Below are 13,564 nucleotides of genomic sequence, written 5' to 3'. Positions count from 1 at the left end.
GTCTGAGTTGTTACACTCCCCCTCCCTCTATTTTAATTCTCTCTCCCTTTTACTCTCCATGTATCTGACTCTCTCTCGCTCCCTCGACCTCTGTTCGACTCTCTCTGTCTCTCCTCCTCTGTCTAAATGTTTCTTTCGCGTCTTTGTGACTCTCACTCTTGGTGTCTATCTGCCGGACTATTTCTCCCTTTCTGGAACTCTACTCCAGTCTGACTATCTCTCTCTTTCTCTCTTCTTCACCCTCTGTCGAGTTATCTGTCTCCCTCGATCTGACTCTCTCTATCTTTCTCTCTCTTCATTTACTTGACTCTCTCTATCTGCCTCTCCCTGGACATGACTCTCTCTCAGTCTGTCCCTTTGTCTGCCTCTCTCTCCCCCTTCTGTTTGACTCTCTATCGCCCTCTCCCTCTGTCTAAAACTATCTCACCCACTCCCCCAGCCAGGTTCTTTCTCTCGAGCTGGCTTTCCCTCTCTTCCTCGCTCTGTCTGACTCTTTCTCCTCTCCCTCTCCCCGTCTGACCCTCTCGCTCCATCCTCATATGTGAGACCGTTTCTCTCCCTCTCCCTGACTCTCCCTTTCTCTCTGCTTCACCCAATGTCTGACTCCCATTTTTCCTCCCCTATGCCTGTCTCTGTATCTCCCCTTTTACCCTCTGTCTGACTCTCTCTTTCCCTCCTACTCTTTTCTTCCTCAACTCTCCCTATCCCTCATTCTCATTCTGACTCTCATTCTCTCTCTCCCTCTCCTCGACTCCCTCTCTCACCCTCTCTCTCTGCCTGACTGTTTCTCCCTCCCGCCTCAATCTCTTTCTCCCCTCCCTATCTCTGACACGTTGTCACCCCATCTCAATCTGTCTGAGTCCATATTTCACCCTTTCTCTCTGTGTGACTCCGTCTCCCTCTCCCTCTGTCTGACTCTCACCCTCATTCTGACTAACTCTCTTCGTTTCTCTCTATACCCCCTTCTATCTGTCTAACTGTCTCCTGCTCCCTCTTCCTCTGTCTGCTTCTCTGTCTGACTTCCTCTCTCTCCAACTCTCCTTCTCCCTTTGTCTGACGCTGTCTGACCACATCCCTCATTCTCTCTGTTTGACTCTTTCTCTACCCCATACACTCTCTCTCGACCCCTTCCACTCTCTCTCTATGCACCCTCTCATTCTTTTGACCCATCCCTCTCTGTGTCTCTCCCTCCCTTGTCTCCACTCCCTCTTTCTCGCTCTGTCTCACTTCCCTTACCACTCTCTCTTCCTCCATCCCACACTTTCTCTCAGCACCCCATTTCACTCCATCTCTCTCGACCTCCAACCTGTCTGTCTGTTTGTCTGTCCCCATCCCTCTCCCTCTATCCCGCTTCCTCTCTTTCTCTCTCGAAACTCCTCCTCTCACTCAACTCTGTATAAACCCGATCGACTTTCTCGTTCTCCACCTACCTCGCGCTCACTTGCTCCCTCTCGGTTACGACCTCACACTTTTTCTCTCTATCGCCTCCCTCTCTCACTCTCTTTCAAGCTCCCTCACACTCTCCCTTTAACACCATTCCACACTCGCCCTCTTTCTCTCTCTTTCTCTCCCCTTCCTCTCTTTCTCCATATCGTCCCTCACTATCTGTCGATCTCCTGCCTCCGACTCCCTCTCTCCAATCCCCTCACACTGTCTCTCCATCTCCCCCTGCACTCTCTCTCCAGCTTTCCCTCACACTCTCGTTATACACCAGCCACACTCTCTCCAGCTCCCCTCACCTTCTCCAACCCACACCCACCCTCTCTATTTTAATCTCTCTCCCACTATCTCTCTCTCTACTGCCCCCCTACACTCACTCTCTCTCTCCATCGCACTCTCTCTTTACCCTGGCCCACTTTCTCTCTCTACCCCGTCCCATTTTCTCTCTCCAACACCCTCCCACTCTCCCTCAAGCTCACTCCCACGCCCTCTCTATCTCCTCCCACTCTGTCTCTATAAATCCTCAAACACACTTTCTACCCTCATATCAGTCTCTCTCTATTTCACCATCAATTATCTGTATCCCGATCCCTATCTCCTCTCTGCATCACTCTGAAACCTTTCCACTCTCTCTCAACCCCTCCCTCCATGTGTCTTTGTCCCTCCTCCCACTCTTTCTGTAGTCCTTTCCATTTCTATCTCTCTCGAACCCCTCCCTCTCACTCTCTGTGTCTGATTACCTCCCCTCACATCCTCTCCCTCTCCAAACACTCCCCTCTTCAATCCCCTCCGACACTTTCTATCGCTCCCACTCTCTGCCAATACACATTATATATTCTCTCTTTCTCTACTACCCCTCTCTATTGCACTATCGTTCTTCCTACTCCCACTCTCTCGACACCTCTCCCATACTCTTTCTAATCCCTTCCCACTGCATCACTCTCTCCAACTCCCTCGCGCTTTCACGCTTCCAAGCTCAGTCCCACTCTCTCCCCACACCCAAATCTCTCTCCCCATGCCGCTCTCACTCTCTCCTACTCTATCACCTCCCACTCTCTTTCTCAACATCTCGACCGTCTGCCTACTCTCTCTCTACCCCTTCCATCTCTCCCACTCTCCACTCCCCCACAGTCTCTCTCACCTTATAGCCATCCACACTCTCTCTCTCTGTAACTCTCTCATGTTTTCTCTCTCGACACCTCAATTTGTCTCTGTTCCACCCCCCCCTTCTAAGTCTCTGTACCCCCTCACTCTCTTCCCTCCCCATTCTCTGTCTCCAATACTGCCCAACTCTGTCTGTAGCATGATCTGACTCTGGCTATCTCGCTATTACCCCTTCCACTACCTCACTCTCTAATCCCACACTCTCTTTCTTTACCTCTCCTTCTCTCTCACACCCTCGCCTCTCTGTCCGAACTCCGAATCTCTCTCTCTCTATGCCCTTCTCACACTCTCTCTCAAACCCCCCTCACTATCTCCCTGTATTCTCCTACGCGCTGTCTCAGTCTCTTCCTCTCTCTACACTCTCTCTCGCTCGCTCTCTCACTACACCTCTCCCACTCTCTGTCTCTTCCTATAAGCCTGGCCCACTCTCTCTTGACACTCGTCCTCCCTCTCCCTTTCTCACTACCTTCTCCCTCTCTGTCTTTCTCTGTCCCTCCTCCCTCCCACACTCTCTTTCTCTACACCCACCCCAACTCTCTGTCTACCATCTCCCACTCTTTCTCACTATACCTTCCTCACAACCTCCCTCGACAGACCTCCAAAAAACGTTGTCTCTCCATTCCCGACACACTCTTCTCTTTCTCCTCTGTACCCCGCCCCGATTCTCTCTCTTTTCAGCCCTCTCCTAAACGTCCTCTCTCTCTTTCTCTGCCTTTCTCACAATCATCCTCTCTGCCGTTCTCCCTCTCTCTCTGTCTATACCCTCCTCACACTCTGTCACTCTGTGTCCTCTAAGGCTATCTAACCATTACACTCTGACTGTCTTTTGCCAATCAACTTTTTTTCTCTCGATAACCATCTACCTCTGATTCTGTCCTTTCCAATTCTCTCTCTCTACTCCTCCCCCACTTTCTCCCTCTCTTTTTCATGCCCACTCCCGCTCTCTCTCCGTCTATCACATCCCAAACTCTTTCTCCCGACACTCTCTTTGTTTGTCTCTCTCAACCCACTTCCAGTATTTTGCTCCCTGCACGAACACTCAACCTCTCTCTCCACTTCCCTCCCTCTCCCTGTCTGCCTCTCTCACTGCTCACACTCTCTCTCTAAACCCCTGTCACTCTTTCTCTCCCTCTTCAGATCTCTGCTAATCTCTCCCTCTATCTGCCTCCCACTCTGTTTCTCTATGTCTCCAACACCTCACCCAGTGTCTCCCTCTGCATTCCCCCACTCTTTCTCTCTCTCGCTCCCCATCCAACTCTCTCGTTTTCTGTCTGTAACCATTGTTTCTCTCTCTCCAACCCTCTCTCTCTGTGACTCTGTTTCTCCAAACTCTCACTCTATGTCTGTACTGCTCACTCTCGATCTCTCGCGAGCACTTTCCCTCTGTCTCTCTCTCTTCCCGTTTCTCTCTCTCCCCTCCTCCCACTCTCTCTGTTTCTGCACCCCTCCCACTCTATGTCTACATCCTCCTCACACAATCTCTTTACACCCTCCCATTCTTCCACTCTCTTCCACTCCCCACAATCTCTGTCTCGCTGTCCCCTCACTCTCCCTCTCTCTCTGTAACCCTTCCATGCTCTCTGTCTCGACCATCCTCTCTCTGTCTCTCTCTGTCTCCTTTCCAACTGTTCTCACAACCACCCTCCACCTCTCTCTTTATTCACCTCTCGATTTCTCTAGAAACTCCCGTCTCAGTCTTTCTCTTTACCGCCCACCCAGTCTATCTCGAAACAACATTCTCTCTCTCTCTAACTCGCTCCCATTCTCTCTCCATACTCCCCCACTCTCTCTCTGCCTTTGTCTCTCGACCACCCCAACCCCACGAGTTCTCTCGCATTCCCAATTCTCTGTCAATCTCTCTCTCTCTAGCCCACTCCAACACTCTGTCGATGCACCTAGGGCTCTCCCTCTTCCTCCATCTGTCCACAGACATCCCTTTCTCTATCACTGTAACTGCTCCCTCTCTACCCTCCTTCAAACCACTCTCAACACCTCCACCCTCTGTGACTCCCTCCCTGTCCCTCCCTCACTCCATTTCTCCGAGCCCATGTCGCTTCTGCTCTCAACTCCCGCACTCTATCTCTCTCTCTCGACCACTCCCCCACTCCTTTTCTTACTATTTCTACACGCTCCTCACACTTAGACTCTTCACTCCACACACAGATTTACTTTCTCTATTCCCCCATCCACTATCTCTCTCTTTCCCTGTCTCCACCCTGCTCCCAATCTCTCACTCTCTCCGACTCTCCCTCTCCCTCTCTGCCCTTCTCCCACTCGCTCAATCACCATTACTTCCACACACATCTCTCCGCACTCCTCTATTCTCTCTATGTTTAAGCCTCACGGTCTCACTGAGTTCCCTCTCACTCTCTCGCTCGATACCTGTCTCCCTCTGTCTCCCTCCCTCTAACCCCTCCTATTTAATCTCTTACTACCCTCTGGCAATCCCTTCCCCTCTCTTTACCCCCTCCTACTCTCCCTTTTCCTCGACGAGCTTTCCATTTCTCTTTCTCTCTCTCGATGCCACTCACTCTGTGTCTGTCTCTCTTCCCGTTCTGACGCTGTCACTCCTCTAACTCCACGCCAGTTGATATCACACTCTCCCTCCAGCTTACTCCCACTCTTTCGCTGTTTACCTGCCTCCCAATTTCTTTCTTTCTCTCCAACATCTCTCCCAGTCTCTCTCTGTTTCCCCCCCACTCTCGCTTTAACTATCGCCATTCCTCTCACTCGCTCTGTTACTGTATTCCCCCTTCACCTAGTCCCTGTCTGTGTCTCATTCCCTCTCAAATCCCACACACTCTCTATACCCTTGCTCTCTATTTCACTTTCTTCCTCTATCCGTCACGCTCGACATCCTCTTCCCCCTCTCTGTCTCTGCATCCGTCACACTCTCACTCGGTAACTTTCTCACAGTCTCTCTCTATACCCCTCCCAATCTCTCTCTCTATCAACCACATCCTCACACAATCTCTCTGCTTATCTCTTCTATCTGTCCCTTTCTGTAACCCTCCCACTCCTGGAATATACAACATCGAACATAGAGAATTACAGCGCAGTGCAGACCGTTGGCCCTCGATGTTACGCCGATCTATGAAATTAATCTGATGCCCATCTAACCTACATCATTACATTATTATTCACACATTTGTCCAATGCCAATTAGAAACCCTAATTTTCTGCGAGTCTACTACTACTGCAGGCACGCCGTTCCTCCTCGCTACTGTACCCCGATTGAAGAAACTAATCCTAATATTTTTCCTAAATCTATCACCTCTCAATTTAAATTTAAGTGCCCTCATATTGGTCTTCACCATGCGGTGAAATACGCTCTCACTATCCGCCCTACCTAATTCTCGGATTATATTATACATCTCGACAAAGTCACCTCTCAAATTCTCCAACAAATAACAACCTCACTTCCCTCAGTCTTTCCTCATAAGACCTTCTCTCCACACCAGGTTATATCCCAGTTAATCTCCTCTGAATCTTTTTCAAAGCTTCCACATCCTTCCTAAAACTCGGTGACCAAAACGGCACGCGATTCTCCGGATGCCACCTTTCCAGTGTCCTGTATATCTGAATCATGACATCGTGGCTCCGAAATTCAAACCCCCTCCCAATAAACACCTTTACACCATATGCCTTCGTAACAACCCTACCAACCTAGCTGGTAATGTTCAGGGTGTTATGCACCAGGAAACCGAGATATCTCCGTTCATCTACATTGTCACGAACTTTACCACGAGCCGAGTACTCTGCATTCCTATTATTTCTTCTGAAGGAACTCCCCTACACCTTTCTGCATTATCTCCATTTGCTCATTCAGAGCCCAGCTCCTCATCTTATCGATGTGCCTCTGTAACACATAACATATTTCAGCACTATCACAAATCTGCCGACCAAAGTGTCTTCGGCAAATTTAGTATCCCATCCTTCTTGGCCCACATCCAGATCATTTATAAAATTTTCGTACAGCAATGGATCCGCAACAGATCCTTGTGACACAACACTGGTACAGAGCTCCAGGATGAATATTTCCCATTAACCACCATACATTGCTTTCCTTCAGCTAACCAACACTGATCCAAACCGCTAAATCACCTTCAATTCCAAAATTCTGGATTGTGCGCAATAGCCTCTCATGTGGTACTTTATCAAACGCCTCACTGGAGGCCGTACAGATCACAGCAATCACTTTACCTTTACTCATCTGCTTTGTCACCTTCTCGAAGAAATCGATAAGCATAGTGAGGCACCTCCTACCCTTCACAAAACCCAATTGATTTTCCTTAATAAAATTATTCCTTTCCAGATGATTACAAGTCCTATCACTAATGTGCCCTTCAAACACGTTACACCCAACTGAAGTAAGGCTCTCTCACCTATAATTACCAGAGTTGTCCAACTCCCATTCTTAAACAAAGGAACAATATTTGCTGTGTTCCAGTCTTTTGGAATTAACCTGTCAACAATGATGACGTTAAAATGAAACTCAATGGCTGTGCAATGTATTCCTTGGCTTCCCATAAAATCCGAAGATAAATCTATTACTGCCCAGGGATCTTATCTACTTTCTGATGTTCCAAAATTCCTGAAAATAATTTTTGCCAACTTGAATCCCATTTAATCTTAGGGAATGTATCTCCGAATTCTCACTAGCATTGCCCTATTCCAATGTGAATACTGACGAAATGTATTCATTCAGCGCTTCAACTATATCCTCAGATTCCACACAAATTTCTACTACTCTATTCGTTTGGCCCTAATCTTATTCTAGTCATTCTATTATTCCTGATATATCCGTAGAAGGTATTAGGGTTTACTTGACCCTATCCACTAACAATTTCTGACGTTCCATCCTGGCTCTTCTTAGGTCTCTCTCTCTCTAGATCGTTTCTGGCTAAGCTATAACTCTCAAGCCCTCTTAACTTAGCCTTCACTGCACAATCTCCCAGAAGCCTTCTTCCTCTTGAGAAGACCGTCAATGTCTTTGGTAAACAATGGCTCAGTCTATCAATAACCACATCGCTGCCGAATAATTATTTGCTTATCAAGGACCTATTCGTTGTTCGTAGAATAAGCTTCACATTTCACGTGTGTCCATCTCTTGCAGTTTCCTTCCCCATCCTACGTTTCCTTCATCTTTCCCAATCGCGTCATGATTGCCTTTCCCACAGTTACAACTCTTTCCCTGCGGTGTTCACATATCCTTGCCCATTTCCATTGGAAACATAACCGAATTGTGATCACGAACCCCAAAGTGTTCCACTACCAGTAAATTTAACACCTGGTGATGTTCATTACCAAACAATATGGCATCGCACCTTGTTGTCTTGTCTCCATACTGTGTCAGAAAACCATCCTGCAGACATTGTATGAAAAGTGATCCATCTAAACTACTTCGAACTCTTGTATTTCAAAACTTTAATGGGGAAGTTACAGTTTCCCATAACAATTACGCTGTTAATCTCGCTCATATCCTTTCATCTAAATCCATGGAACAATTCGGAGGCCTGTAGAAAGCATGCAACAGGATGTGACCTGTTTCAAACCACAGCCCAACTACGTAAGTGGTTGAGTCCTCGAACGTTCTCTGTACTGCTGTAATATTACCCTCGATTAACAAAGTTATGTCGTCCACCTCTTTTGACATCATCTCTGTTCGTACTAAAGTATCTAAATCCTGTAATCTGCAGCAACCATTCCTGTCCCTTCCCAGATATGTCTCTGAAATGTCAACAACATCGAAATCCCAGGTAGCAAGAAATGCTACAATTCTACCCACCTTAATTCGGATGTTCCTGGCATTGAAATAAACAAACTTCAATCCAACATCCTGTTTGCCGGTGCCTTATTGCGACGATGTAAACCTATCCCTGATCTCACTACCCTAAATGTCCTGCAAACTGAACTATAATTCAGGTTCCCAACCGACTGCTGAACGAGATGGAACACCCCCGCCCCCTGAGAAACATTCACATATCTCTTCCCAGGATGCTGGTATGCCTCTGGTTCTGCTAAAGACCATACTGCTTTAGAGGTCGCACGTTCCCTTGAAAGAGCTCCAATTATCCAATAAACCAAAACCCTCACTCCTGCACCATCCCTGAAACCACGTGTTCAACTACTCTCCCTCACTGTTCATCGCTTCACTAGCACATGACATGGGCAACCAACCAGAAGTAACAACTCTGTTTGTTCTTGCTCTCAGTTTCCACGCTAGGTCTCTGAATTCTGACTGAGATCTCCATTCTCTTCCTCCCGACGCCGTTAGTGCCTTTGTGGATCACGAGTTGTGGTTGCTCCCCCTCCTCGTCAACGATCCAGAAAACACAATTAGAGGCATCGCTCATTCTGGCACCTGGGAGGCAACACAGTGATTGCGACTACCTATTTCGCCCTAAAAATACCTCCTATCTGCACCAAAAACAATGAATAAATCTCTGCTCCTCTTCCCATTCCCTTTTGAGCAACAGGGGCAGAATCTGCGACAGAAACCATATGTTACGCCAGTTCGGTCGTCACCATCCCAACCGCAACAGTATCCAATAAGGTATTCGAGTTGAGTACAACGACCAAAGAGATCCCTGCACTGCCCATCGGTTCTATTTCCTACTGCATATGGTAACCCATCTAACTAATTCACGTGACTGTGGAGTAACTTCCACTCTGTAACTCCTCTTCATAACCCCTCCGCCTCTCGAGTGATCTGAAGTTCATCGTGCTTCAGCTCCTGTTCCCTAACGTTGTAATGGAGGATCTGGAGTTGGGTGCAGTGCCCACAAATGAAGTCAGCAGGGACACGAGAGATGACAATTACCACCCACATACTGCAGGAGTAACATTCAACTGCCTAAACTCCATTCCCACGATTCCAAGTTCCCCAATAAACAGCTGAAAAAGTGAAACAAAAAAGAAAATGCTTGTTAACTTAGCAACCTACACAACGAACTCCTCTTTGGTTAGAGAAGGATTGGTGAGAGACATTACCCAAGTTGTGTTTTCGATAAAGCGACTGCCAAAATATGTGAACAGATGATGTCTTCGACAGCCTCCTGCTCGATCCTCCCGCACGTCCTACAGATGGAGCAACAATGGTGGGCCCCGACACTTGAGGTGAGTTTTAAAATATTTTGCTGACCTTCCGCCAAAGTCCTGCTCGACGCTCTCTTGATTCTGGATTTATGGTGCTGGAAGAGCACAGCAGTTCAGTGACATCCGAGGAGCAGTAAAATCGAAGTTTCGGGCGAAAGACCTTCATCAGGAATACAGGCAGAGAGCCTGAAGGGTGGAGAGATAAACTAGAGGAGGGTGGGTGTTGGGAGAAAGAAGCATAGAGTACAATAGGTGAATGGGGGAGGGGATGAAGGTGATAAGTCGGTGGGGGGGATGGAGTGGATAGGTGGAAAAGACGATAGGCAGTTAGGGCAAGTCATGGGGACAGTGCTGAGCTGGAAGTTTGGAACTAGGGTGAGGTGGGGGAAGGGGAAATGAGGAAACTGTTGAAGTCCACATTTATGCCCTGGGGTTGAAGTGTTCCAAGGTGGAAGATGAGGCATTCTTCCTTCAGGCGTCTGGTGGTGAGGGTGCGGCGTTGAAGTAGGCCCAGGACCTCCATGTCCTCGGAAGAGTGGGAGGGTGATGTGAAATGTTGGGTCACAGGGCTGTGTGGTTAATTGGTGCGTGTGTCCCGGAGATGTTCCCTAAAGCGCTCTGCTAGGAGGCGTCCAGTCTGTCCAATATACAGGAGACCACATCGGGAGCAATGGATAATATAAATGATATTGGTGGATGTGCTGGTAAAGCTTTGATGGATGTGGAAAGCTCCTTCGGGCCTTGGATGGAGGTGAGGGAGGAGGTGTGTGCGCAGGTTTTGCAAATCCTGCAGTGGCAAGGGAAGGTGCCAGGACGGGAGGGTGGTTTGTAGCGGGGAGTGGACCTGAACAGGTCGTCACGGAGGGAACAGTCTTTGCAGAAGGCGGAAAGGGGTGGGGAGGGAAATATATCCCTGGTGGTGGGATCTTTTTGGAGATGGCGGAAATGTCGGCAGATGATTTGGTTTCTGCGAAGGTTGGTAAGGTGGAAGGTAAGCACCAGGGGCTTTCTGTCCTTGTTACGGTTGGAGGGGTAAGGTCTGAGGGCGGAGTTGCAGGATGTGGACGAGATGGGTTGGAGGGCATCTTTGTTGTCTTGATTTGTTCTCTCCAGCATTCCCACTATCTTTCTCTATCCTCCTACATTTCACTTTCCCTGAATATCTCCCTTCTGCCCTCTCCATCTGCTACACTGTCTAGCTCGTCCTTCCCCCCCCCCCCCCCCCTCTCTGACTCCCTAGCGGCGAAAAGTGTGAAGAGTCTGAGGATGGTGGCAAGTGCGTGTGGTGGCTGGACAGAGGAAATTTGGCAGAGATAGAAAGGAGGGAGACACAGCAGGAGAGTGAGAGAGAAAGGGAAGGACAGAGAAGACAGAGAAGGCAGAGAATCTGGGGGGTGGATGAGAGAGGGAAGGAGAAGGTTGTGTTAGATGAGAGAGAGTGACATGCAGAGGGGAGAGAAAGAGAGAGTGTACAGAGAGGGCGTGAGGAAGAGAAATGAGGAGAAATATAAGTGAAGAGTAAATGAGGAAGAGTGCAAGTGAAAGGACGAGCAGGCAAGAGACAGAGTGAGGAGTGGAGATCGAGAGATAGTCAGATGCGGTTGAGTGAAGATTGGGTGAACTGGGTAGAGAGATGAATTCTGCCAAAGGCCTGGTCGGAGTGGGGAACCCAGAGGTGAAAACAAGGACACGGTGACTTAAACGCAACTTCTGAGCTCAGGCCCTGTCCGCTCCATTTCTGTGAGAACCAGGACTTGGGGATGAGTCTGCATCACTCAGCTCAACTTGTTCAACACAAAGACTATCAGCAGTATCGTTCCTTCTGTTGCTTGGTACTTCATAATGAACATTTTTATTGTTAAATGATTACATTGTACGGTACAGTCAATGGGATGGTGTCTTTTCTCCATGATCCGTGAGTTGAGGGAAGCCTGGAAATGAGTCCCTGTATCAACCTGTGGGATAAGATTGGATAAACGAACACGACACTCATTCTGTTACCATAGCGACAGGCTGCTTCATTGCTAAAACATTGAACTGAAATAAGAAAAACCCGGATGGATTAATTATTGATTGAATAATCTGGCTCACGGCATAAATTGCTGTATTTGTGCAGCAACTGAGGAGCTGTAGCATAAAGCCCAAATCCAGCACAAAGTACTCTAGATGTACAGTGCTATGCACAATCCATCGCATCGGGTTCCAGATAGAATACACCATTAACGTTGACCATAACAGGATGAAGTTGGCCGAGATCATAAACAGTAAAGTGATGGGTTTTTTTTCGAATTCTCATTTCAGTGTCAGACTGAGCGTCTCCATTGGTGTGAGTCCGGAGTCTCTTGCGGGCTCTGCTGGTCACAGAAATGTGCCTGACAGTGAGAACATTGAGCAGCAGAATGAGGATAAATGGGAGACCCGGAGTTAGAATGTTATGGAGGAAATCGATTGTTGCCCAGAGAGGGGAGACAAGAAAAGCCCATTTTATATTGCAAAACCAGGGTACGTTTAATTGTTGATAACTACCTTCGAGCATAAAATACCAGAAAACATTCTTTAAACAGCTCAGAACAGTCACTGTTCCCAGAACCGCAGCTGCCGTTTTCTCACGGCAATATTTATTTTTCAAATTATGGCAACAAATGACCACAAACCGATCAAAGGTGAAAGTGACAGTGAACCAGACAGAGCAGTCAGTGGCTGCATAAAGTAGGACGGCGTGGGTATTACATACGCGGATGGAGAACAGGAAATAAAAAAGTTTCTGATAAACAATGGGAATGTGTCTCAAAATCAAGTCGACGATAATGACCAGTAGATCCGCCACTGCCATGGCTCCCAGGTAGCGTCTGACACAAAGAGATAATCCACAATGTTTATAAAGCAGGACGTAGATCGTCAATACATTAACTCGGAGGAAGGCAAACCAACAGATTATACAACAGCCGAGAGGCATATTGAGCAACTTGATTGAAGACAGAGAGCGATTTTCATACGTGTCTCGGAAATCAAAGATTTATTAAATTAATTGGAGCTGAAAAAACAAAATGGATGGTATGAATTATTGGCAAAAATTGTCATAAAACACAGGAACGCCTCTCCCCCGCAAATACACAGAGATCCATCCATAAGAACAAATGGTTTCTAAAATATTTCCATGCCTTCGATCACTCGAGAACAGACACAGGTCACACCATCCCAGTTCCAAGTGAAGACGTTGCTGTCCTGAATGATTCTCTCCCAGTTCCTTGAAGACAAACGGAAGTTGGAAATTTCTGTCTTTTTATCTAAATTATCGTCGATCCAGTGTCGAGCAGAAATGTAAATGGGGAAACTGTACTGAACCATTTAACTCCCTGAGGCGACTTCGGATCAGTGTCTCCATCTCGCTGGAAAGGCATCTCTTCCATCGGGAGCTTACCTATTGTTCAATTGACTTACGTCCGGCCAGTCACAAACAATGTCAATGAAAGAGTGTTCCCGAGAATGTCGAGTCCAGAATTCCCCAGGTAATGTCGGTTTTAGAATGTTTTGGGGCATGTCGTGCATAGATTGTTCCGAGGAATGTCGTGTTTGGTGTTTCGGAGAATGTCAGTGATAGAATATTGCGGGAAATGTCAGTTATGGGATGTCGTGTATAGAATGTTCCAAGGAATGTTGGGAACAGAATTTTCCAGAGAATGTCAGTTATACAACGTAGCGTAACGAATGTTCTGGGGAATGTCAACTGCAGAATGTTCCAGCGAATCTCAATTATTCTATAGTTTGTATGGATTTGTCTGGAGAATATGAGGTAGGGAATGATCTGGGGGATATCAGTCATAGAATATTCTGGGGAATGTTGGGTGGAGAAGGTTCTGGG

Source organism: Chiloscyllium punctatum, chromosome 13 (genome assembly GCF_047496795.1).
Source record: "Chiloscyllium punctatum isolate Juve2018m chromosome 13, sChiPun1.3, whole genome shotgun sequence".
NCBI lineage: Eukaryota > Metazoa > Chordata > Chondrichthyes > Orectolobiformes > Hemiscylliidae > Chiloscyllium > Chiloscyllium punctatum.
The sequence above is the reverse complement of the archived record's forward strand: the minus strand, read 5'-3'. Positions refer to the sequence as shown.